The sequence below is a fragment of the Falco punctatus genome (genome assembly GCF_963210335.1).
Source record: "Falco punctatus genome assembly, chromosome: Z".
NCBI lineage: Eukaryota > Metazoa > Chordata > Aves > Falconiformes > Falconidae > Falco > Falco punctatus.
The window spans coordinates 67,518,002-67,540,930 of NC_137586.1; the positions used below are offsets into that span (position 1 = coordinate 67,518,002).

Genomic DNA, 22,929 nt, shown 5'->3' on the forward strand with positions numbered 1-22,929 from the left:
TGTCAGAGTAAACAAGGAGACATTCCCTGTGAGCGTACAGCATGTGAGACTAATGGTGTGCCTCCAGACTCCAGGCCTGTTTAGTGATGGGTTTCTTGCAAATCAGTCATTGGGTTTAAGTCAGGTTTTAAACAGCTTTATTTGTAGACTATGAGACTGGAAAGCAAGGTCAGTGTAGAGTCCATCCTGTAGTTATTAAAGCAGATGGCTGAAGAATGCAAGCAGACATCTGCATCTGCTTTGCATATTTAAATGCAAAATAAAAAAAGAAAAAGCATCTCAAGTTCTGTGGGTCTTCCAGACAACGTGTGTGTATTTCTCAGAGGGAACTAAGAATAACTTCAAAAATTTAGGAGTGCTAGGGCAGGACAAGAGGGAAATTGGGAAGAGTGTGACTCTTGGAAGATAGTTCTATACAACTTATGAAGAATATGTATGACATTGCAGTTTGATTCTTGAACTTTATACAAGAAATTTAGGCTTTCATCAGGAATCAGCCTGTCCCTGGGAAAACAAGTATCATCTGCAGTGAAGCATCTTTAATGAGCAGTTTTCAGAACTTGTATCTGATTGTCAATTGTATTGTATTGGAAAGTAAGAACCAAAGCTACTGAATCAGGGCTGACTTAGAAAAAAAATGTTGGAAGTTAAGGTCGTTCTGAATAGGCTTACAGTACTTACATAGTCACCAGCACATCTAGCAGTGACCCTATAAAAAAAAATCTGCTAAGGAGCTGGGAGCTGGTCCAGTAAATTTGCTGCAAGTACATTCACTGTCTGGTGAATAGATCTGCAGCAGCCCTTTGTTCTTACCAGCTAGGTGCTCTTATAGAGCAAACTGACAAGGAGCAGTGTTTTTAACCCCCTGTATGCAGGCACGGGAGTGTAGAAGCAAGAGGAGCATCACCATGGCTCAGTGTACAGAGGTTTACCAAGTGGTGTTTGGTGATTTTGTGTGGAAGCCCCATGGCTTTGTCAGCACAGTGCTCTGCCAGGGTGAATAAACTCTGTTTTTTTGGGGTCTTGTAATGAGCTCACTTCCTTGTTAGATCTAGGCTCACTGTTGTTTTACTTTATATATGAAGCTCACACAAAGTAATACTTACTGTATCTATGGAATACTCCAGTAAATTAACTTATTTCCTTGAGTATTTCTGTACAGAAAGTGAAAAGGAGTAAAAAAAACCTGTAAACAGAAGTATTTTCTGGTGATGTTCACCAGTGAGTCAGGCTTATGGATGTTAGGGATATCAAGATTTTGCACCCGCTTTCAAACACAGGATATAGTCTACAAGTAAAGTAGATACGTTAAATTGATGCTGAGGGGTATTGCTCTTCCTTATAGAAAGAGCAAATACTTGATAATTACTTGTCATGAAAAAAACCCTACTTCTTTATTCCACGTAGAAACCATGTTTGCAGCCAACAATTGTGGTGTATGAACACTTTTGAAATAAAGTCAGTGGGAATTAATTTCCTACTGGAATTCACAGTGCTTAGAAGGTATTATTCAATCCAGTCTCATGTCACTAATTTGCAGGTTTTTGAAACTCCTTGCTTTAGAGAAGTAACAATACTGTAATTTTCAGGGTTTGAAAGGAGGGGGGAAGCTATAGACCCTGACTGAAGACTCTATAGAAGGAAGTTCCCATTGCCTTTAATAGCCTGTCAGGTAATCAAGAGTGGCAGAAACCTGCGGGAATCCTGCATGTGGCATGATGAGCCTTTAGAGCAGCCCTTGGTTACGAAAGCCTGGCTCGGAGATGTGCAGGGGGGAGGTGTGTGAAAACCGTGTCACAGCTGGGGCCAGCCATACTGTTCTTGGAAACCTGTAGGACACAAAGATGCATTGTTCATGGCTTCTTTCCATTCTTTATTTTTCATACACTGGTGTTTTGGGAAGCAACAGTTAAGTACACAACCTGGCAGCTCTGTGCCAACATCAGACAACTACCTTTCTGGAGAAGTCTTGTTGCAGCTCTGTATGCAGTTTACCCTGAGAGTCAGGATGACAGCAGTGAAAGAGTGAACCAAAAAAAAATAATATTCTTCTATGACCTGGCCAAAAAAGTGCTGTTCATGCTTGCAGTTCAAAAGCAGAAATATTTCTTTAATGTGAAACAAGAAGGGGTAAGGAAATATTTCTTAGTTTTGTGGCTTTTTAATACTCCCTTTAATTTTAGAACATGTTTTTTGGTTTTGTTACTTATTGCACATAAAACATACTAAACTGCCAGACTTAATCTGAAAACTAATTACAGTAGACCTCAGGATTTTTGCATGCCTTATGGAGTACAGCACTTGCACTCCACAGGGCTGAATTCTCTGTCGATAGGGCTGGAGCCATCTTCTACCAGGGTAAACAGACTCCAGACATAGCTGGCTGGAAATGGTGGAAAGGGTCACCCCACATCAGGCAGTTGTTTGTACTAGCTTTATCCTTATCATAGAATTCAACAACAGTTACTTGAGAAGAGGTACTTCTACAATTATTTGTTCAGTGAGCTCTTGTAGTTCATCATAAAAAAAAAATCTCAAAAAGCTTTGTCTGCAAGGAGCAAGGGAAACAAACACCTTGTGTTTGCATATGTGGTTTGGGTTGCTGTGAAGGAGTTAGGGGAACTTGCAAACTGCTGCTGGCAGGATTGAGATGGGAAGTGGGTTCATGTGTGAAGGAACAGTCCAATATGTGTCAAAGTCCTGCAGTCTTACTGCCTCAGCTAAATTTTTAAATAACAGGAACAAGGGAGGTGAAATATCCTGTCCTCTTAACTTGAAATGGCTTTGCTGCTTTCATTGTTTCCTGTAGTAATGCACAGGATATCCAGCTGATTAGCCACAGTAAAATGTGATCTTCACAACATCTACAGGAACCTTCTGAGATGTAATCTCTTGCTGAACCTGCAGAATAAACCTCTGCAACTTGCCCACAATGCCAAGTATTACTCCTGCATATAAGGGCTTTGGAGAAAGTCAGTACAGATGAAGATGTCAAAGATGTGGCCAGCTAGGATAAAGTCTCACCATTTTTTTGCCAACCAAACTTTTTCAAGTCTCTTCTTGTCTCTGCCTTTTATCATCTCATATCTTCTTTTCTGTATGTCACCATGTCCTTATTCACCAGAATATAGATAGGTAAGACTCATTATCTACAAGCATACTTTAATTAAAATGTATTAATACCTGTACGAGTGACCTTACTCTGAAGTGGCCTTACCTCAGCTTAACTCTGCGTGCTTTAGAAGATTAGTATGTTTTAAGAATTAACTTCGAATTCACATCTTTCTTCAATTTTCTTGACTTTTCTCAGGATCCCAGGATTGACAAACTCCTAATCTTTACTTTGGTTCAACTGAATCCTTCTTCCTCTGAAGGATTCGTATTTCAAGCCTTTCTCCTTTCTTCCCTGTAATTGCAGCTGCCTTTGTCTCTACATCTTGATTGCAGTGGTGCCTGCTTCTCCCTATTCTTCTTTTGCTCAATTTCTGACTTTTTACCTTGTTGGTTTGTCCTTATCTTCCAGTACATGACAACATTTCAGGAGGTCTGATCTTCAGGTTATTTGATGCATTGTACCATCAGTCTTTGAGGAAAACCTGAATCACCTGAGATTTAGGAGATCCCTGAGAAGCAGACAACTTTGTATTTGCTTATCCCCACTAAACATACTTTCTTTGTAAATAACGAGTCTGGCATAGAGATGAACCATTATTTATGTAAATGTGAAGAAAATGTGTATGGGGTTCAGGAATTGAGCTGCAGTTCCAGTTATAGCTGGTTCTTAATTTTTCCCCAGAGAAAAGCAACTACTGCTAACTGTACCAAAAATTTAATGTTGTATTGAAGGAAAAGACTTGTGTTCATTTTTTCTGTATCATTGAAAATACTTTGAACAATAAATAGTCTGCTAGTATGAATAAAATGATCACTAGCAGCGCTGTTTTGGTAGTTAAATGATTTTTAATAATGCCTGTTCTTGCAGCAACAGAAAGCGTTAGCTGTAGTGTGTGCTTGGGAATGAGCATCAGAGGAACCAGTCACCTACAGGTCTGTCTACGTGATTAACTGTGAAACTTGTACCTTTTTAAGCTTTTGTTTATGTCATTAACTTCTATGTACAAAATAGGCAGAAATATCCACCAACACATCTCCATCTTAAAAGAACGGGTGCTTTCCTGTTCTTCATCTTAATAAAAAATGAGTACTTTCCTGTTGGTGGCAGAGTGAGTGTGATCCTCACAGCAAAAGAGAAATACTTGCTCTTGTGAGGTCAGTGGAAAAACTCACCAACGGTGATTTTGTTCCAGGTTTCTTGCCAGACTGTTTTGAACATGTGTGGATTTATCCTGGGATGAAACAGCTGGGGCGCCCTTCATTACTCCCTGTCGGAGGGGTTTGTGCTCTCAGCCCTCTGAACTGGCAGCCGTCAGAGCGGCCGCTGGTGCAGATCCGTCTCTTCTTGCTTGTGGCCAGATCAAGGCTGCTTTCTCTCCTGTTCTGAAAGCTGGAATGCAGAAGAAAGTACCAGTGCACACGGGTATTGTGTGTTTAAGAGCAGTATGTACTGCTCCCCAGTTTGGAAAACCTGTAGTAATTTAAGCATTTTTATATTAACTCTGGAGCGTACTAAGCTTGCAGGTTGTTCTGTTGATTTTAACGATGGGCAAAGGTGAAAGTAGAGATGGAGGTAACCCTTTGATTGAAAATAAATTCTTGAAAGGGAAAGAGAAAGAGAGGATGAGAAAAACGGGAAGAGTCTTATCACCTTTCATGACGCAGGTTCAGCTTGCAAGTGGATCCCAGAAATGGTCCAGCTGGAATCCCTAGTGACGGGGGTTGTTTCAGTACATGAACAAGGCTTGTATCCAAGTTACAGTTGCTCAGGTCTGGCCAGAAAAAAATAACAAGCAGATCCTCTGGTACTCTTTAAAGTTGCGCCAGTTGCAGCTGGTACTTACTCAAACCTGTCATCACCTTCAGTGCCTTCAAAAGAACATTTTGCTAAAAGGTGAAGGCATATGCTTTTCCCCTTGTTTCATCTGCATGACTTTTTATAATCTTCAAGTAAATAAAAATGCCATTTAGGCTTAAACAGGTCTCTAGTCACAATGCTTGGATTTATGGAAACTCAGATTTATTAGCTTGTTTTAACATGTTAATTGTTCATCACAAGCAGATCAACAAATGTAAGTGCAGTCTTGAAAAGGGAGCCTTTTAACTGGGTAACTGAACTTTTGAACAAGAAAGGAATGAAGTTCAAAACCTGTTAGAAAAAAAAGTGAAATTTAGGTATTCTGAAAGTTCCTTGACGTGGGAAATACTATGGCCTTCATGTGTACAATTACTGGGGAAAAAAGATTCTTTCTACTTGAACTTAGGTATTTTTCTTAGTCATTTGTAAGCCAGGCATTCCAGTTCATTAGGCAAGGAGAAAAATAGCAAATAAATTGCAGTGTGAGGGCAATAGACAGTGTGCATTATATTTATTATTTCAGGGGGAAAGACCCCCAAAGCTGGCTTAGCAAAACACGGTGTTATTATGCACTGCAAAGGCTAAAAAAAATGTACGCGTTATGATGAGAACTGTGGCGGTTAGCTGTCCATTGAATTCTAGTAAGAAGCATGTTGTACCTCGTTTTGCTCTCACGGCAAAGGAAGTTGGGAATTATACCACCAAAGCCAGTGTCATTGTTGAGTATGAGTTAACCTGGTGGCAGTTAGGTAAGAATCTTTTATTTCAGTGGGAAGCTAATGTGGAATTTTCCTGCAGAGCAGAATTTAAACAGTGAGAGTTTCTGCATAGTTTTCACTACTGCTAGCCTGGTATTCTTCGCTGGGAATAGCAGGATGCATATTTTTTTGTTAAATTGAAGCTTAAAGTACTTGTTTTCGTTTTGCTGAAAGGAGCACCATGTCAGTGAACAAATGTGCATGAGGGCTGAGGTTGTCTGCAGAGTCTCTGAGCCTTCAGAACCTCTTTCTGCAGTCCGCCAGCGAAGGGTCTGCTGCGCATTTTTGAATGGTGGTGGTTTTTTTGAGTTTGGTTTTGTTTTTGTTTTTGTTTTTTTTTTGGTGATTGAATGGATTTTATGAAATCTGGCAGAGTGAAATAACTCACTGAAATAAGAGAACACTAATTTAGTAATGGGGGTTACAGAAAGCAAAAAACGGGAACAAGGGCATGATACTGCTACACTGGAGAATTCCCATGTGGATAAATCAATCTTCTTCAAGGCTTACAGAACTTAGAGCTTTTTCCTGCCCTAGATATCCAGCCGCGTGTAAGATAGCAGCAAGTGTGCTAGAATTACTACAGTGTTTGAACCTGTAATGACAGTCATGTGTTAAGTACTGGCAGACAAAAGTTATGTGGGTGGACTGTCATCCTCAGTGTATAATCATTAACCCTTTCCTGCATCCATGGCAGTCTTGTTGTTAGCAGTTACTTCAACTATATTTTTAGTATAATGTCTTACATGATTTATTAATTCAGAACATCATGAGTTTCAAATGAAATCTCTCTGCAGTTCTTTTTCTTCTCAAAATGGACACCTTGTTTTTATAAGGCTGATAGATGGGAGGTCTGTGTTGTCTGGTTTCACTCCCAACAAGTTTGGGATTTTTAGACTAAGCGAATTCAAATTGATTAGTAATTTGCCTCAGCAAGGCCAGCATGTATTTCAGGCTTTCCTTTACTGCTGGGCTTCTTCTGACTACATCCTGCACATGACCCCCCCGCCCCAAATCTGTGCAACTTGTTGACAGAGTCACTCAGCCTTCAGCCCATACAGCACAAAACCAATTGTTAACCTTCAAACACTTTGTCATCTTTTAGAGAGCTCTATAAAGAGTTTTTGCAGCAGAGATGAGAGAACTGAGGTTTTTTGTTACTGTCAGTATAGCTTGTTTTAATTCCTGTAGTTTACACTAAAAACTGTGACATGATTCAACTTTGCTAGTGGAAATTTATTTGCGGAGAGGTTTTGGCATCGATTTAGAGACAGAGCAATAAACTGTAGCCCAGGGGCTAAGAGAGATTAAAATTTAGCAGGGAAGAGGGAGAGTTGTGCCAACTAGGAAAAGGGGGAATTTCCAGGGAACAATAACATTACCATACACTTGCTAGCATCCTTTATTTGATTATCTTGTAGCACATTACAAGAATTAATGGAGCTTCCTAACTTCCTTATGAGGCAGGTACTGCATTACGATACTGATTTGCAGATGAATAAACAAGGGCCTTGTGCAATCCTGGGACTCTCAGCAAAGTCATAAATATTCTCAAGAGAAGGCTGGGAAGGAGTAGCAAAGGTGAGCTAAGGTACCGTGGGCTGCTATCTACCAGTGAACCACCCATGCAGTGCTCAGTCTTAATTCAGCATGGCTGTCTGGCATCCCTCTCCTGGAGAAAACGGGCTTTGAATGTTAAGAGGAAGACATTAAAGAACCCCCCAAAACAGAGCAAGTTTGGAGACCTGGTATTTCAGTTGGCTTCTGGCTTCCCCCTTTGAACAGACACTCCAGTCCTGCTCTGCCCTGCTCTCCTGATACTTGGTTTTGTTTCTCCTCTTGCTCCTCCAGTGCAGTTCAAATGAGTTGGTAGTGGCCTAACTTGTCTCTGCCAACACAGGGTTCAAGTCAGCAGTCTAAAGGGAATTTCCCACCTCTCCTTTATTTGGCTATGATTTATTCTTTGGGGACAGAAGATTGGGAACTGGGGAAAATCATGCATTTACCAACCTTTAAAAAATAAGCTGCAAGACCACCAGTTGGTTACAGTTCTAAATCTGCTGTGTTCACCCCTCCTGGGAGTGCAGCGAGTCAGGGGAAAATGCTCCGCTTACACCTCATCATGAAGAGCAGGCTTGAGTTGTACTGTGACTAAGTGCTTGATCCCTGCATGCCAAAATGCGTACCTTCTAATTGACATGAAAGCAGCTTCTGGCTTGGTATTTAGGATGTAACACAGCTCCTAGCGCAAGCTTGGTTTCCAGAATAAAGCACATTCTTTTCTACCATGCATGTTAATGCATTGTACTTCTTCCTTCTCCTAATAGCCCGTGAGATTTGAACTTGGAGTCAGCAAAGTAGGGGCTTTGTGAAGCACAAAAGAACACCAGGTTTTTATCACACCATGCCTGTATAAAGAGCTGTTCAGCCATTCAGTTGCTGCTTGTATTGTGCAGCTGTTATTCTGCTGCTGAGAACATCTTGCTGTCGACACTGAAGTAGTACCTGCAGGAAACACTGGCACACTGTGCTTTTCAGGAGGAGCTGGGCTTGGGGTTTTGCCAGATCACTGCCTGGAAAGCTGAGGTATTTTCTTTCCCCACAACTTTCCCATTCTAAAAGCCTTGTAAATAAGTAACAAATTTTTGTCCACCCGCCAGCATCTGTTACAGGATTTTTGCACAGTGATTTCTTCCCAACATGATGAAGATCCATGTTTCTTGTCATCCAAACCCACCTCTCCGAAGCTGACAGCAGGGCTGTGGTGGGTGATAGTGGTGCTGTGCCGCTTGGGTCCCCAGTGGGGGGATGTGGCTTTCTTGCACAACGGCCCTTTCTTTACTGAACTGATGGTCAGTATCTGGTCAGCCTCCTCTATTTAAAGTCAGCCAGGCAGGGATCCCAGTGCCAGTGGAGAGGGTGCTTTGTTTGCTTACAAGTTAATAGGGAATTCAACTGTTTCCCATTAAGCACAAACAACTGTGTGAGGACAGGGTGAAGGTGATTTCTGTCTGAAATCCACAGAAGGGAGGGGAATCAGAGATAGGCTCAGCCTCATTCAGCCTCCAGGGCTAAATTTGGTTCTGTGCAACTGGGGGTACAATTCCCACTCTAGTTCAGGGCTGAAATTCCTCTGAGCAATTAATGCAAATGGCTATATTTTTAGCCTGGCATCCTAAAGAAACAAGACTTGTGTGATCATATTGTCTGCATGCACAGTTGTCAGCTCCCAGTAACTTGTGAGGTTTTGGGTTGACTTAGCCCAGGCTGCAAGACCTTTCCAAGGTCCCTCCTGAAGCCAGGCAAGCAGGTGAAAAAGTTGGTTTCAGAGAGGCAAAGGGCGTGCAGGGAACTCTGTCCTTTTAAAGACTTAAGTATTAGGACACAAATTCCTAACAACCGGGCTTCACTGGCTCCAGTGCTTGTTTAGTAGTAACCTTTCCATATAAATAAACAGAACATTCCTGCTGTAGGGTTGTGTGAGGCTGAATTTGGTATGTTGCATTTCACAGTGCCCGACACATCCTATAACATAAACTAGCAGACTAGCTAGTGCAGAATATTAATTTTGTAAGGTCTGACTTGCTGGCTACACTCCCATTGACTTTATTAAAATAAATGGCAGTTTTGTCTGCCTACGTTTTTCAGGATCTAGACCCACAGTTTGCATGTTTTTAAGTTTGAAAGTATAACAGTGCATGGCTCCTGATCTTTGCCATATGGCATGCTAACCTTGTGCACCTTGTGTGGGAGATGTAACCCCATTAAAATAAGAGGGTATTAGAAAAAAATGCATGGAAAAATGCATGGAAATCAATGAATGGCTGTATGCAAGCAACAGCAACGTGTTGGATAACAGCATGGCAGGCTAGTAAGTGATATACTAATGTCAAATATTTATTGTATGTGCTCCAGACTTGTATGTTCTCATCTGAAATATTTGTGCTTTGTTGCTTTTGTCTTTTTTTTTTTTTCTTTTTTTGGTTGTTTTTAAGAGAAAGAATACTGGAGGTATGTCATCTGTATTTCTGACTGGATCCTTTAAATCCAGTGAGAATATTTCCACTGACTCTACTGAGAGCTAAACCGATCCCTCAATTTAAAAATTAACCTAGTCTTTCTTACACTTTGGAGTGGTGTAGACAACATTTAAAACCCTTGAAAGTACAATTTCAGGGTGCAAAATGGAGCATGGTAGATCCCGTTCTCACATGGGATAAATTTGATGTCTGGGACTGCCAAATTCCAGTCCGATACAAATTGCAACAGCTGAGCTACAATTTTTAAATCAACCCTGAAGATGAGGGATTTATAGTGGTTTCATGGGAAGGATGTTTATCTTTGCAGCTGTATGAAAATAGAGGTCTATTCCATTTAGATTTATCTACCCAAGTCCCGTAAGGCAACTTAGGTACATGTTGTGTTGGGCTTTCTGTATATATATCCTTGCTCCCTCTTACTTCTTGCAGGTTCCCTTCCTATCTGCCTGTGCTTCTCCTACAACTCCCACAGCTTCCCGTCTTGCTTTTCTTCCATTCCAACTTGAGGCTTAGAAGTCTTTTCTCGTGTTTGTGGGCCCTTTGTCAGTGCTTTCCAATGCAGCTGCTGACTGAGGTGGACAGTAGTAGTGTTCTGCAGGAGGACATTTTCCTATGCTTTTATAACAAGTCCCTGTGCTGCAGGCAGCAGTCATGATTACTGTATAAATCAAGTGGATGAATATGAGGAGCTGGGCCCAGACTCCAAATCCTCCATCTCTGAAATACAAGGACAATTCTCATACACAGACAAAACTCCCTTGGCTCAGTAAGTTTCCAGGTTTTTTTTAGTTTGGATCTTACAAGAGTGGTATTGTTTGGTGGACCACCTGCCTTCCCACCCATGATCTAAAACCTACTTTCCCTTTCATTTATGATTAAAATGCATGTCTGAGACAATATTAGCTGACATGGAAGAGTGCATATAAGAAAGTATTTAATGTATTTTAGTGTATTTAGATGACTTATGACCAGAGAGATGGTGACAAAAGTGATGGGGAGTTGTCTTTTCATCTAGTAGTGACCCCATGGGACACAAACTGAACCTGTGTTTGGATGTAGCCATAGTATAGGGACTTGCAGTCTTTCTGTGAGCCAGCTGCTGGGAGAGCAGCAGCTTTGCCTCCTTAGTATGTGGCATCAGTCAATACACAGAAGACTTCCTTGTGTCCTTCCTTCTCCTTGAATTATTTCTGTAAGATTAAAAAGTTGGATGAGTTCATAAAGGAACAAAATAACACACATCCATGAGACTTAATTTCCAAGCACGGACTCCAAATGGAAATGAGTGTGACACACAACAGTAGCTTTAATGATGTGTTTTCTTACTCTTTCAATTCCTTCTATACAGCCGATGTCCTTCTCTAATTTGCTTTTTCTTAGGAATCTCCTCTGCATCTTTACCTTTTCTTCTCCCTTTGCCCATAATTGCCTTCCTCCACTTCTAAAGATTCCTGTACATGTATCTGCATCTGTCCTTCTGCCTCACAGTCTTTTTACAGCTATTTTGAAATGTCCTTCTCATCTTCATATTTTTTGCTGTGTCTCCCACTCACTGATGATTTCTCTCCCTCCATGCCCAGATGCCATGACAGCTGTCCCTCCCTAGCCTGATTCACCCATTAGAACCTCCAGCTTCCCAGTTTTCACAGTCCTTGTTCTCTGCTTCCCAGTGCCTGTACTCAGGTCTGGTCCCTTTTTTCCCACTTTAGCCTTGCTCTTCCCCATTTCTTTTCTAGGTTCTTCCATCCCCTGTGTGTAAATATAACTGTACCTGCAGCCACTTCTGTTCTTTAGCGTGGGAAAGTTTGTAGGAATCTGAGAGTAGGATTTCATCTCAGATATAAAATAGATTTTGGAGGTTGTGGTGGTGATTCATGCCTCCTTCTCACATTAGGCCCACTCTTAGCATTGAGCTAGGAGTCCTAACAAATCCCTGGCAGCAGAGGACATGGGACATAGGATCTTCCATTGACAGACATTAGTGCACATTAGTGCCCACCATGTAACACTGCATCATCTTTTCTGCATCTGCACATGTGCTCAGGTATATTCATACCTCTTCTGTGTTGGTCTCCACAGTAGTTTCCACAAGGCCTAAAACGCAGTCCACGTAGCACTGCTTGATTTTTATCTCTTGCCATACCTACCACTTGACACTATACTGGCTTGTACGAGTGCCTTAATACCTGCTTCTGCAACTGCTCCCCGTAGTGAAGTCAATGGGATTTCTACATGCAGAATGAGTGCCAGGCGGCACTGCTTTAGAGTAGAAAAGCTTCCCAGGAGTAGGAAGCGCATCTTTCTGTGTCTGTACAGTGCCGAGCACACAGCTGGTGCTCAATAAATAATATATGTATAGGTTTGGTAAGGACTAACTGTTCATCTAGTGCAGCTGAGGTGAAACATCTTTTTGTAATAAGAGGCAATGCATTATCACTTTTATTGGTCTATTTTATAATTTAGGCTTTAAATGATGAAAGTGTATTAGCCAGCTCGTTCAGGGGAAGCTCATTTACACCGCCTTCAGACAACATGTCCCATGTTTCAAATGACAGGAAGGATAGCTAGTTCTCTACAGCCGAATGCATAGTGATTAAACTGTCTGGGCACCACCAGTAGGCAGCCATCGAACAGATCATTATTAAGGTGGCTATAATTACAGAGTCAAAGCAGCCCCTTGCAGCACACTGGTAATCTGCTTTGAAAACTGGGGGCACGAAGGCATGACTGCTTTCGATGTTGAGGCCCAAGCTGTGCAAAGTAGCTGCAGATTTTTACGTTACGTCAGTCATGTCTTAAGCTGTTAACAGCTTCAGGCCACCAATGGGAATCAGGCCTGTTTTCCTGGCCAGGAGGGCCTGAGACAGAACCAAGTGCTGAGTAAAGGGCTGTTCAAAAAAAAAAAAAAAAAAAAAAAAAAAAAAGGTAAGGCTGTGACACTTCCACAAGAGCTCTCATGGTATTGCTTTAGTCATTAGCTGAGTGGATACTTGAGCTTAATCAGTATCAAAGGGACATACACAAAGTCATCTATTTCATTAAGCTAATTTGCATGACTCGGCTTACCAAGAATCAAATTTTCATGTATTGTCCATCTTGCTGTCAGCAAAATAAGGGGAGGGGGAGGAGTAAATGGTAAGCAATACAAGACTGAGATGGGGCGGTGTTTATTCCTTTTCTCAGTGATAACTGCTAGTCTCTCAGCAGCCCTCATTGCTTTTGGATACCAAAGATACAGAATAGTAAGCTTTATGAAGTTTATTTTTGGTAACTTCTAGTTAGAAATCAAACTTACAGAGCTTTATTAAGTGCAAGATCCTCAAAGCTGTGAGTAGTTAGGCTTTTAGCCACTGTTGTTGAAGAGGAGGTAAGTCTTGGTTTGGGAGGAGGTGATGGGAGAATTAGAGTAGTTAGTTAAAATAAACCTTTAGCCTCCTCTGATCACCGAGAGACATCAAATGAAGTGTTCTCTGTGTAGCTTCACACTACATTGCAGTCCCAGGGGAACTGCTGCTGCTGTTTACAGTGTACCAGGTCTGGCTGTGGCTTTAAGAGAAAGCTGTGATGTGCTGAGGTGGCTGTTCTTGTTCTTCTGTTTTGTCCCTGGTGCTCATGACACTGTCCTGTTTCAGTACTGAATTTTTGTATTTCTTTCTTTGTTTAAAAATGAAAGGTAATGCTTAATATCTTCCTTTTCATTACTGCTAGAAAGGAAACTTAGTGACTGTTGAGTGAAGTCATATTCCTTTACTTGTATCATCTGGTGACTGCATGTTAAACCTTCAATTTGCCCAAGACATTGGGACTGAGGTTTCCTTTTACGTTTGTTGTGATGATTACATTATTCTGGTTAAGTCCAGCTGTTGAAGTCTAATAATTAAATGTATTTAACTATTATTAAATTACACAATAATATTAAATAATTAAATAAATTAAATTTAATTTATTTAATTATTAGATTAAATAATTAAATGAATTTAACTTGATTATTAGACAGAATGAAGGAGAACTTTAAGGAGACAACTGAAAAAAATGTGGGACATCATTTCTCCTGTTATTGGACCGAGACTGAATTGCTCATTCTGCAGTCTGTTCCCAGACCCTGCCCAGGGTTTTTCAGACATCAGTGTTTCTAAAGTCTGCTGTTTAGGGAAAAGATTTGGTAACAACTCTTTTGGTATTTGGGTAATTTTTGTAGGTATACCTAGAAAAAATGTAGCTCTGACTAACCAGTTGGTAGTGACAGAAAAACTAAACAAATGCATGATTAAGAGTTGAGTATTTCCAGTGAGATGGATCATCATGCTTGTTCTCCTCAAACTTGCAAAACTGTGCTCCGAAGCCATGCCCCTGCTGAAACAGAAACTGCAAGTAATAACTCATCTGTCTTGGGGAACACATCTCATGTGTGTGCATGTTGTGCATGATTCAATTTTTAAGGACTTGGTGCTAGACTGGAAGTCAGCAATTGAATGTATTTGTTCAAGCCAAAAACACAGCAGTTTGGGATGTCGGAAGCCAGCTATTATGGATGCTGTTATGCTGTAGATATGCTGTCTGTACAGTTTAGTAACTGAAATGTTTGCAAAGAGAAATAACAGAGCCAAAGAAGACTTGTGTATCTGAATCAGGAGAACTGCAGGTGAGAACAGTTTTTCTTGTACCTGTAAAAATTTTTAAAAAAACCCTCCTTTGTCCACATATTTACATGTTGTCTATGTGGATTGTAAACTTTGCAGTACAAGGCCTTTTTTGCTTAGAATTTGCACAGCATCAGTCATTCTTCTAAAATACAAGTTCAGGAAAAAGCAACCAAAAGGAGCTCCAGTGCAGTAGTATCTTCTGCTGGTGAAGATACTTCTTTTTTTCTTTCTGTTGGTAGCACTACTTTAATCCCAACAGTATTTTGCCATATGGGTTGTAGCCCAAACTTTGTTTTTGCACCAGTGACAGGCGGAAAATAGGTTGCAGTCTTCTTGTTTATCGCTGGGTCCAGCCAGCAGTAGAAGCGATAGCATGGACAGGACTGCGTAGTGCCCTACTTCATTCAGCTGATGCAGGGCATTGTTTGACTGTGGGTGATGTGTGGTTGGTCTGTGACAAAACAGCAATCAGTAATCAAATTGATGTTGCAGGAGATCAATTCATCCATTGTATAGATTTGCAGAGTCAAAGTGAAAGGGTGTAAGAAGGAGGAAAGGTGGAAGACTGCTGCTGAATAAGCTTGAAGGAGAGTTTTCTTATCCTTGCATTCAGACCCGTATTACCTCAGAAGTCCTATCTGGTTTTGCTAATTAGAACTGCTTTTTTTCAGGCCTGCAATAAAAGACAGCATACCTTTTATCTGCATTTGAATTAGAAATACCTTGAAAGCAGCATATTGGAAATGAAAGTTTTTACAGAGTTTGTGAGTTGGTTCATGCAAGTACAATTAATCCTACTTGAGAGAGATCTAGGCAGGATGACACTGTGGAGGATGTGTGGTGTAGCATTCTTGTCCTGCTGCGTTTGACCTCATGTAGTTCTAAGTGTGGGCAGCAAGAAAAGAGACTGAAGTGGAAGTTGTGATGAAAAGATCTCTGTCCTCGCTTGTGTTTCCAGTCAGGCAAAATTCTTCTGGATGACTGTGTCCTGCCCTGGGGAGTGCAGAGCCAGGGTGATGTGCTTCATTCCTGGCAGTGGGAAACAGTTATCTTTGGCAGGTCAGGGGAGAGGAGGGTGCCTAGCTCTATTGACTGAAAAAGAGCATGGCAGTTGATCTGTTTCCGTGATGGAAGAAGAAGCAACATGCCTGGTGAGCTCCAGGAGGAAGCAGCTTGCTCACCAGCTTCTTCATTGTCCAGCACCTGGAAGAAAGCTACTACATCTCTCTATCCCAGTTTCTGCCTATAACACCAGCCTTCCGAGTTTACCAGCACTCAGCTAAGAGAAATTATGTCACAAGTCAATTTTATCAACATGTACGTTAAGAGGTATATTCCAAGTTTAGTCATACTTTGATCATCAAGAGCTGGTTTTCTTTATTTATGTGAAGTATTAGCAATCTTCTTAAAGCTGTCCAAAAAAGGAGGGAAAGTACCATCTGTCCCCACAAGCTTGCAGCAGAAATAATTCTCAGCTTTTGGGGAGTGTAAGGGTGTGTGTAAGAGGAGTAATCTGTTCAGGTGCAAGGAAAGTCAGATCTGTTCTTGCATGAGGAAAGCCGAGCCCTCTTACAAGAGAGGGACCCTGTATCTAAGTGCTGGAAAGGGAAGGGATCATGGGAAATTCCTTAGGATTCGAAAAGGAAGTATACGATTATTTCTTATAACCTGTACCAGGGAGGCATTGGAATTTTTAGACTCACAAACCAATTCCATTCTTTATAAAAGCACTTTATGGTAGAGCATTGACTGTCTGCAACTTTGTCTTGCTAGTCGTCTGTTTGTGTTGCCCCTCCTGACTGCCTGCTTCTCCATACAGACCCTGTGCAGGTTGTTTCTTCCTGTCTGGGGCAGTAAGTAATACTGTCAGGACACCAAGAAGAGAGAAGTATGGTAATTTGCTGAGGGGGAAGAATTAATTTCTACTCTGAATTAAGGAAGGGAGTTGTGATAGGCACCAACAGTCAATGAAGCAACCATAAATTATCAATGTATTTTGAATTTTGATTTCCCCCCCCCATTTTTTAAATGTGTGAGAACATACTCAATAGTATTAATTAATTAATTAAATAAATTGTTCTACATTTTTCGAGAGTGCCATTTGTTCTGTGGCTGGACATGTTTTGGACTCCACATGCAGTAAGCATAGGTTACTGGTGAGTGAACTAAATGAATGTGTTCCTCCTTTCTGGAAGTTTTGTGGGAGCATGGAGAAGCTCTGGGCTGTTTGTCCCACTGAGGCACCTCTATGGCTAGTGTCTAGAAAAAGGGATTGCTGACAACTATGAGATAAAGAAGATTATCAGGTAACAAGGTTCCTCAGAGCTTCCAGAAAAGATTTTGTAGGTTAAGTGCTTTCTTTTGAAGTTACATTTTTCCACAGAAGAGGGGAAATGCATGTCCTTGGGATCTCTTTGTTGTTGAAAGTCATTGAGAGAAGTCTTTTTCCAAAAAGCTGTTTAATTGAGCCAGCACAGTCCATTTTGTAGGTGATATTGGTGCTGTTATTGAGGATACCAGAAATTATCAATATATATAGACATAGACACTGCAAAATTGACTTTTTCACAAGCACAGGTTGAATATAGGGGCATGCATGTGCAAAGAATAATCTCTTACTTAAATGTGATGTTTACCACAGAAGAATAATACCCATAAAAAGTCTCTTTTGAATTGCTCACAGGCAGATTTTAACAAGAAGAAATACAGTGCTGGATACAACCAAGAGCGTCTAATTTGCTTACTCTAAGAAAGCAAGAATTCAAACCAAAAGGATTTCTTCTTTTAAAAGTTTAAGTATAACCTCAGATTTCACAGGACGTTTTGATGTGGTATTTACATTTCCTCACATTAGATGGGAGGCTTTGCCCAAAAGCCATATAAAGTTGGCGGAATTTAACCGAGCCTTTATGTAAAGATTCCTGATAACTGAGTCTTTATGAGGATGAAAGTATTACATACATACATTTCTCTATAACTGGAAGGCTTATAAATAGGTAAAGCAATATCACCTGTCAGCTGATGCAGGTGGTATGAGCTGTAGAGCAGCTACAGGCCTTTCTGAAGTCCTGTGGGAATCTGTACTCCACAAACGAGCAGGTATCAGTGTCAGCATTTCCACCGGCATAAATAAAAACAACCCGACGCCCTTTAGTTGCAACTGCTAGCTGTGTGACTGTGCTGCAAGCTGGAGAGTCGCTGCTCAGTGGTGCAGGAAGCATGATCTGTGAGACATCGGTCATACATGTAAGCAAGGCTTGGTACGGGCTTGCTGCACTGGAGTCCAGTTGAGAACATCACACTTTGATGCCAACCTGGACCTCTTCAGGCTTTTCTAGTGAGTTCAGCATTATCTGTGCATACAGCCTTCAGTCTCATTTAAAAGGAATTTGATTTTCAGGTCCAACGTCTTTTGTGCTTTTTTTTCTATTCTATCTGCTGTTGGCAGGAATTTGGGTCTTGGCTGTAGATCAGCTCCTGGCAGCTGATCAGCTGAAAGTCCACATTATTGAGGCCAACCCAAAGATAGAGGAAACTCTCTCTGCAGCATTTGATATAAATCACGTAAGCGGCAGAACTGCAGAGTAAGAAATAACAGCAGCAGTTTGCCAGCTATGTTGTCTTCTTCCTCCTGCACAGGATTTTCTGTTCTCAGGCAAGCTAGGAGGGATTCTTTTGGGTTCAAAAACACCTGGCAGACCTGTTAAAAACCTGTAACTTTGTGTGCCTACTCATCAAGCAGTCTTGCTGGAATCACAAGGATGTGCTCAGCTGATGAACCATTGCTTTTCCTGCACCCGCCACCTTTAAAGAGTGAAGTTGCAGGGGATGGGGGAGAAAAGGAGGAGGTCTGGGAATACACCTTTGGTTGTCTCAGAAAGTCTTAGTATTTTGGTTAGAGCCAAACTTTCTTCAGTGAACTCCTGAGCAAGAATCTTCCTGTCCTGATACTGGTGGATGCTGTTTCTTTGGTGGGATGATGTCTGTGTTCTGTCTGTTCCACGCAGCATGTTTTTTTTTTCAATGCCACAAAATCAGTTGGAATACTAGTAATAATGTTTTCAGCATCAGCTGTGTGCTGCTGCCATGAAAATGACTTCTTTTCCCATGTATCTCATTATTTGCAGTTGGAACCTGAATGCAGCCAATCATTCCTAAAATAGCCATAGGAAGGGCGAGCAATATAGAAATGTCTTTGTCTTGTTGCGGGGTTTTGGGCTGCGTAGCTGAGCCTGCCCTGGGTCAGGACCTGGAAACAGGCTACTGTCTCATCTGGGTGACAGTCTGGATTGTCTTTTGCAAAAACCCTGCACATGGTATCGAAAAGGCAGAGGGTATTTCCTGCAGAAGAGAATGACTTTTCCTTGCTCTACCAGTGAGCCAGAGAACGGATTAGAGGCTTTTCCTATTCGCAACGAAGCTCATCCATCATGCCCCATTCAGGCAGTCATACTCTGTGGGCTTGTTCTCTCTTGCTACACTGAACCTTTTTCTCCACAGCTTTTCCAAAGAAGTAAAGTACATAATAACAGAGCTATTGCTTTTGTAACTTGTACTACAGGCATTTGTCAATGCTGCTTTGACTTCCTTTTCTATGCCGCTCTAATTCCCTCATGCTGTGCTAAGAAGCAGGTGTGAACAAATGTGTAAGGATGCTTGTATTCTTCAGTATGTGGGTGAATGTGTGTCAGGAGAAGAGAGTAGTGTATTTATGTGGTGCAGGGGCTCATCTCTGTCTAACTGTAATCTCTTTTTTTTTGCTTTTTCTCACCCACACCACCTCAATTTTAAGTTTACCCTTGAAATCACATCAGATAGTTCAAGTTTCCTTTCAATAACAGACACCCAGTAATTAAAGTGATCTTGCAGTATTCTATTAATTACAGGAATTGTGATTTTTATATTCAGAGGTTAATTGATTATATCTGCATATAGCATTTTCCCTTAAATTGTATTACAGTAATTAACCTTATGTCCAGGTTAACACACAGTATCATTTGTCTCATCAGTATCCTGGAAGTAGGATTTTTCTTAGCTGTCTGTTGGCTTCTTGCATTGCCTTCTGTTTTCTTCGTAACCGTGAAGGGTGGAGTGAAGAGAAGAGTGAAAAATGCTGTGTTGGAGTATTGAGGTGATCCCTTTATACAAACGGCTGTCTTGAGGATAGGGTACTTTCTTTTATTAACTTGTTCATAAAGCTATTTGGATTATATATAATGTAAAATTTGGGAATTTGTTGTGCATGAATCTAGGCAGAGCAAAGCTCAGAGTCTGCCACTTGCAGCTAGCAATTACTAGCAAACTGCAGGAACTGCATTATTGCAAGCATCGTGCTCATCTCTGAGGAAAAGCATACTACATAGATTTTCTGACTCGAGAGTCAGATTTATTCTACTCAGGGTTTCCAAAAATACTAGCAAAAAACATCAGGCAACAACGAGTAATCATGAAAGATAAGAGAACTAGGAAATTTATCTAAAGTTTTAATAAAAAGCCTTTCCTGTGATATCTGAGCCTTTTAAATTTGGGTGAATGTCTATGAGAGTATGGGCGTATGTGAGTGGATGATGTATGAGGGAGAGAGATGTGAGAGGAGGTGCGGAGAGACCATGCTCCCCGTTAATTTGATTGTTTTCTTGGCACTGGGAGTCTTCTGGGGTTCTTTCCCTACCTGCCTGTGCTTATCCACAGGCATTTTTAAAATTTCCCTCAGGGATTACATTTGTTATGTGGACGTTTTTCATTTTTGCAGTTATCTATTTAATGCTTTTCTGCAAGGTGCAGAGAAACCTCAGAAAACTGATTCCATAAACAGATTAGGGGCTAAAATTATGAATACATATTGAGAACTCTTCGCTTACCTGTATTTTTTATCTGTCAGGGACAAACATAACTTATCCTGATGAGTTTGCCTGACTTCCAGAGGGAAAAGCCTTACCCTTTTTCCTGCCTTAGGAGTCAGCTTGCCTGACCACAGTGTACCTGCATGCCCTCGTGCTGCGCAGCCGTCCCCAGCATACAGTGCTGAGCTTTAGCCTGAGTTTTCCTGCTGCCATGACCGTTGCAGTGCGGAACAAGTGGTGGGCTCTCCAGAGGCAACTGTTGGGGTAAAGCACTTTTGGGCAGTATGACATCCACAGCTAGAGTAATTAATACGTAAATGGTAATGTCTTATTCTTAGCATTTGCAGCATTACTGTGGGTTTCATTCACATTTTGGTGTTGGATCAAACCACTTCACACCAGAATTGACTGGTGCCTTTTGAAAAAATACTCTGAAAAAACTTGCTGTTCCATTCAATGTAAATTAAGCCAGGTTAATAAGTCAATTTTAGCAAAAATGGATTTAGGGCCAGAACTGGCCAAATTGCACAAAAACTAAGCCATGTGCTCTGATTACTTGATAGCCGACTCAGAAGTGAGGATTTGCATCTCTCTACTGTTATATCACCTTACAAAATGGACAATTTTCCAATAAATGGGATAAATTTCCTGTAGAATACAGCCAGAGTTCATGCACTAAATGCATGAGTGTTTCTTGCATTAACAAAAAGCAAAGGAGAATCATTTGTGGTTACACAGAGCTTTAAACATAGTGATACGTTTTATGGGATCCTAACTTTTTCTTCAGAGTTAACCTGTGCCCTTTTATATCGATCTGTTCTGTTATGCAGACGTAAGAGGACTGGAAATTAAGTTTTCATTCCTAGTTAGAGGCTGAAGAAGGGCTACAATCCATTTAAGTATGTACCAGCAGTAAAAGTAAGCAAATGCTAAGTATCTGAGGGAATCTGACCTGAAGAGCTGGCTGAGCTGTAGGGATTGTTTTAGGATTACTGCCTGATTCTAATGGTACATTTACAGCAAGCATGCGGCAGCTGAGACAATGTCCACAGGGCTGTATCAAACTTTTAATCAGTGACAATTGTCAGTATTGTATTGAAAACATATCTGGCTTCATGTTTCACCTTTGTTATCTAAAAGGAGAGGAAGACAAAGGGAGGCCACATTCCTTTCCTGATACAGCTTTGGGTCACCTGCAGCTACATAATTCTTATTCCATCCATCAGATGAGAGAATGGAAGGTCAGTTGACTGGCACTGATATTTCCCAGGCGAAGTGAGGGTTAGGGAGAGTAATGGTGTTGCTGGTAGTGTATCTGTTTTCTATTAAGCATGCTGAGATGAAACAGCAAAATATATATTAGAGATGGCATTCTCTTCTGTCAAAAGACAGTGATTGCTACATTTAGCTCTTAAATCAATTCAAAAGCTTGACAGAGGTTTGCTGAAGTCCCACAAATAATCAATAGAGCTATTTTTATCTGTTAAATGAGTGAGGCTTTTAAAAATAATAAAAGACATCTTTGTAATGACCGGCCAAGCTGTTCCAGAGTTAGGTCTGTTGCTCTGTGTGGTTGGGGGTGGTGAGTGAAAGAGGTTATTTAGGCATTGCCTTTGTTCCGTTCTTCAGGTTTATAACCCCAAAATAAAATTGCTAATGTTTCTGGCAGTCATCCTCCAGCCACAGATGGCTTTCCTCCCAGTTTTGGCAAGCCTGATTTCAGTATAAAACTGAGCAATTATTAGAAAGTGAAATATTGCATGATATAATACCACTACCGCCACCATCAACATCATGACAAATGGAGCGTTCATTGTTTCTGGTGCCATGTGAGAAAACTAGTGCCACTCCGTTACCCCTTCCTCTAAAATCTGTACCTTTGCCGCTGGTGGTGATACACAGACAGAGGGATAGAACAGAGCAGATGCTTTAGCAAGGAACTGTGGCCATTTTCTCATTTGTGTTGGCTCTGTATTTCAATGCAAATATCACTGAACAGGTGGCTGATGAGGCCCCAGTGGACTGTTTACAGTAAAGGTTACAACCAAAATCGATAGGCCTGCGATGCTTCTAATTCCATCTGGGAGATGTTCATCTTCCATCTGACTGTTCCCTCTCTGAACAGCAGCATCCTATTAACGCTGCAGTCATCGGGGATGTCTCACTCGGGTCAGCAGAAGGTTTCTCCTACTTAGGCCTCCATTTGTTCTTTACATTTTCTTTATGCACTGCACTGGATGGAGCGGTAACGTTGATCTTGACAAGACAGGTTGCCAGCATTAAGCATGCTGAGTTTTGCCTACTGACTTGACACCTGCTACTACCGTTCAGCAGGCCGAGGCTCATTGCTGCTGCCTGGGGGTTGTCCAAATCTTTTCAGCTTATCGCTTACTGAAGCAAGAGCTGGTGATGTTACTTATCATAGCTGACATTATTGTGCATGATGTATGGCCTTGTAAAGTTGCAAATGAGGGGAGAGGAAAGGTGGTAAGAACTCATGTTTGCACAGACCTGAACAAAATGAGCAAGTACCCCTGGAACTTGCATGAAGACTACTTCGTATTTTGGCTGAAATTTTATTTCAGATGTGCATTTTGCACGTCTTAGTGGGAAGATCCGCATGATCCAGGTATCTTTGTTTCACCAAACTGGTAATGAAGTTTGTATTACTCT

At 41.1% G+C, this 22,929-nt stretch overlaps 1 protein-coding gene across 7 annotated transcripts in view; it reads left to right on the forward strand.

Annotated features, from left to right (window-relative positions):
* The window catches only part of SEMA6A (semaphorin 6A), a 113,839-nt gene that overhangs the window by 21,720 nt on the left and 69,190 nt on the right, over positions 1 to 22,929 (forward strand). Inside the window, exon 1 of one of the 7 annotated variants that reach the window (XM_080372078.1) lies at positions 549 to 4,537. The exons of the other annotated variants lie outside the window; for them this stretch is intronic. The gene's annotated coding sequence lies outside the window, so the exon portion shown is untranslated. Of the gene's footprint in view, positions 1 to 548; positions 4,538 to 22,929 lie in introns of those variants that run through there. 7 annotated transcript variants of the gene reach the window in all.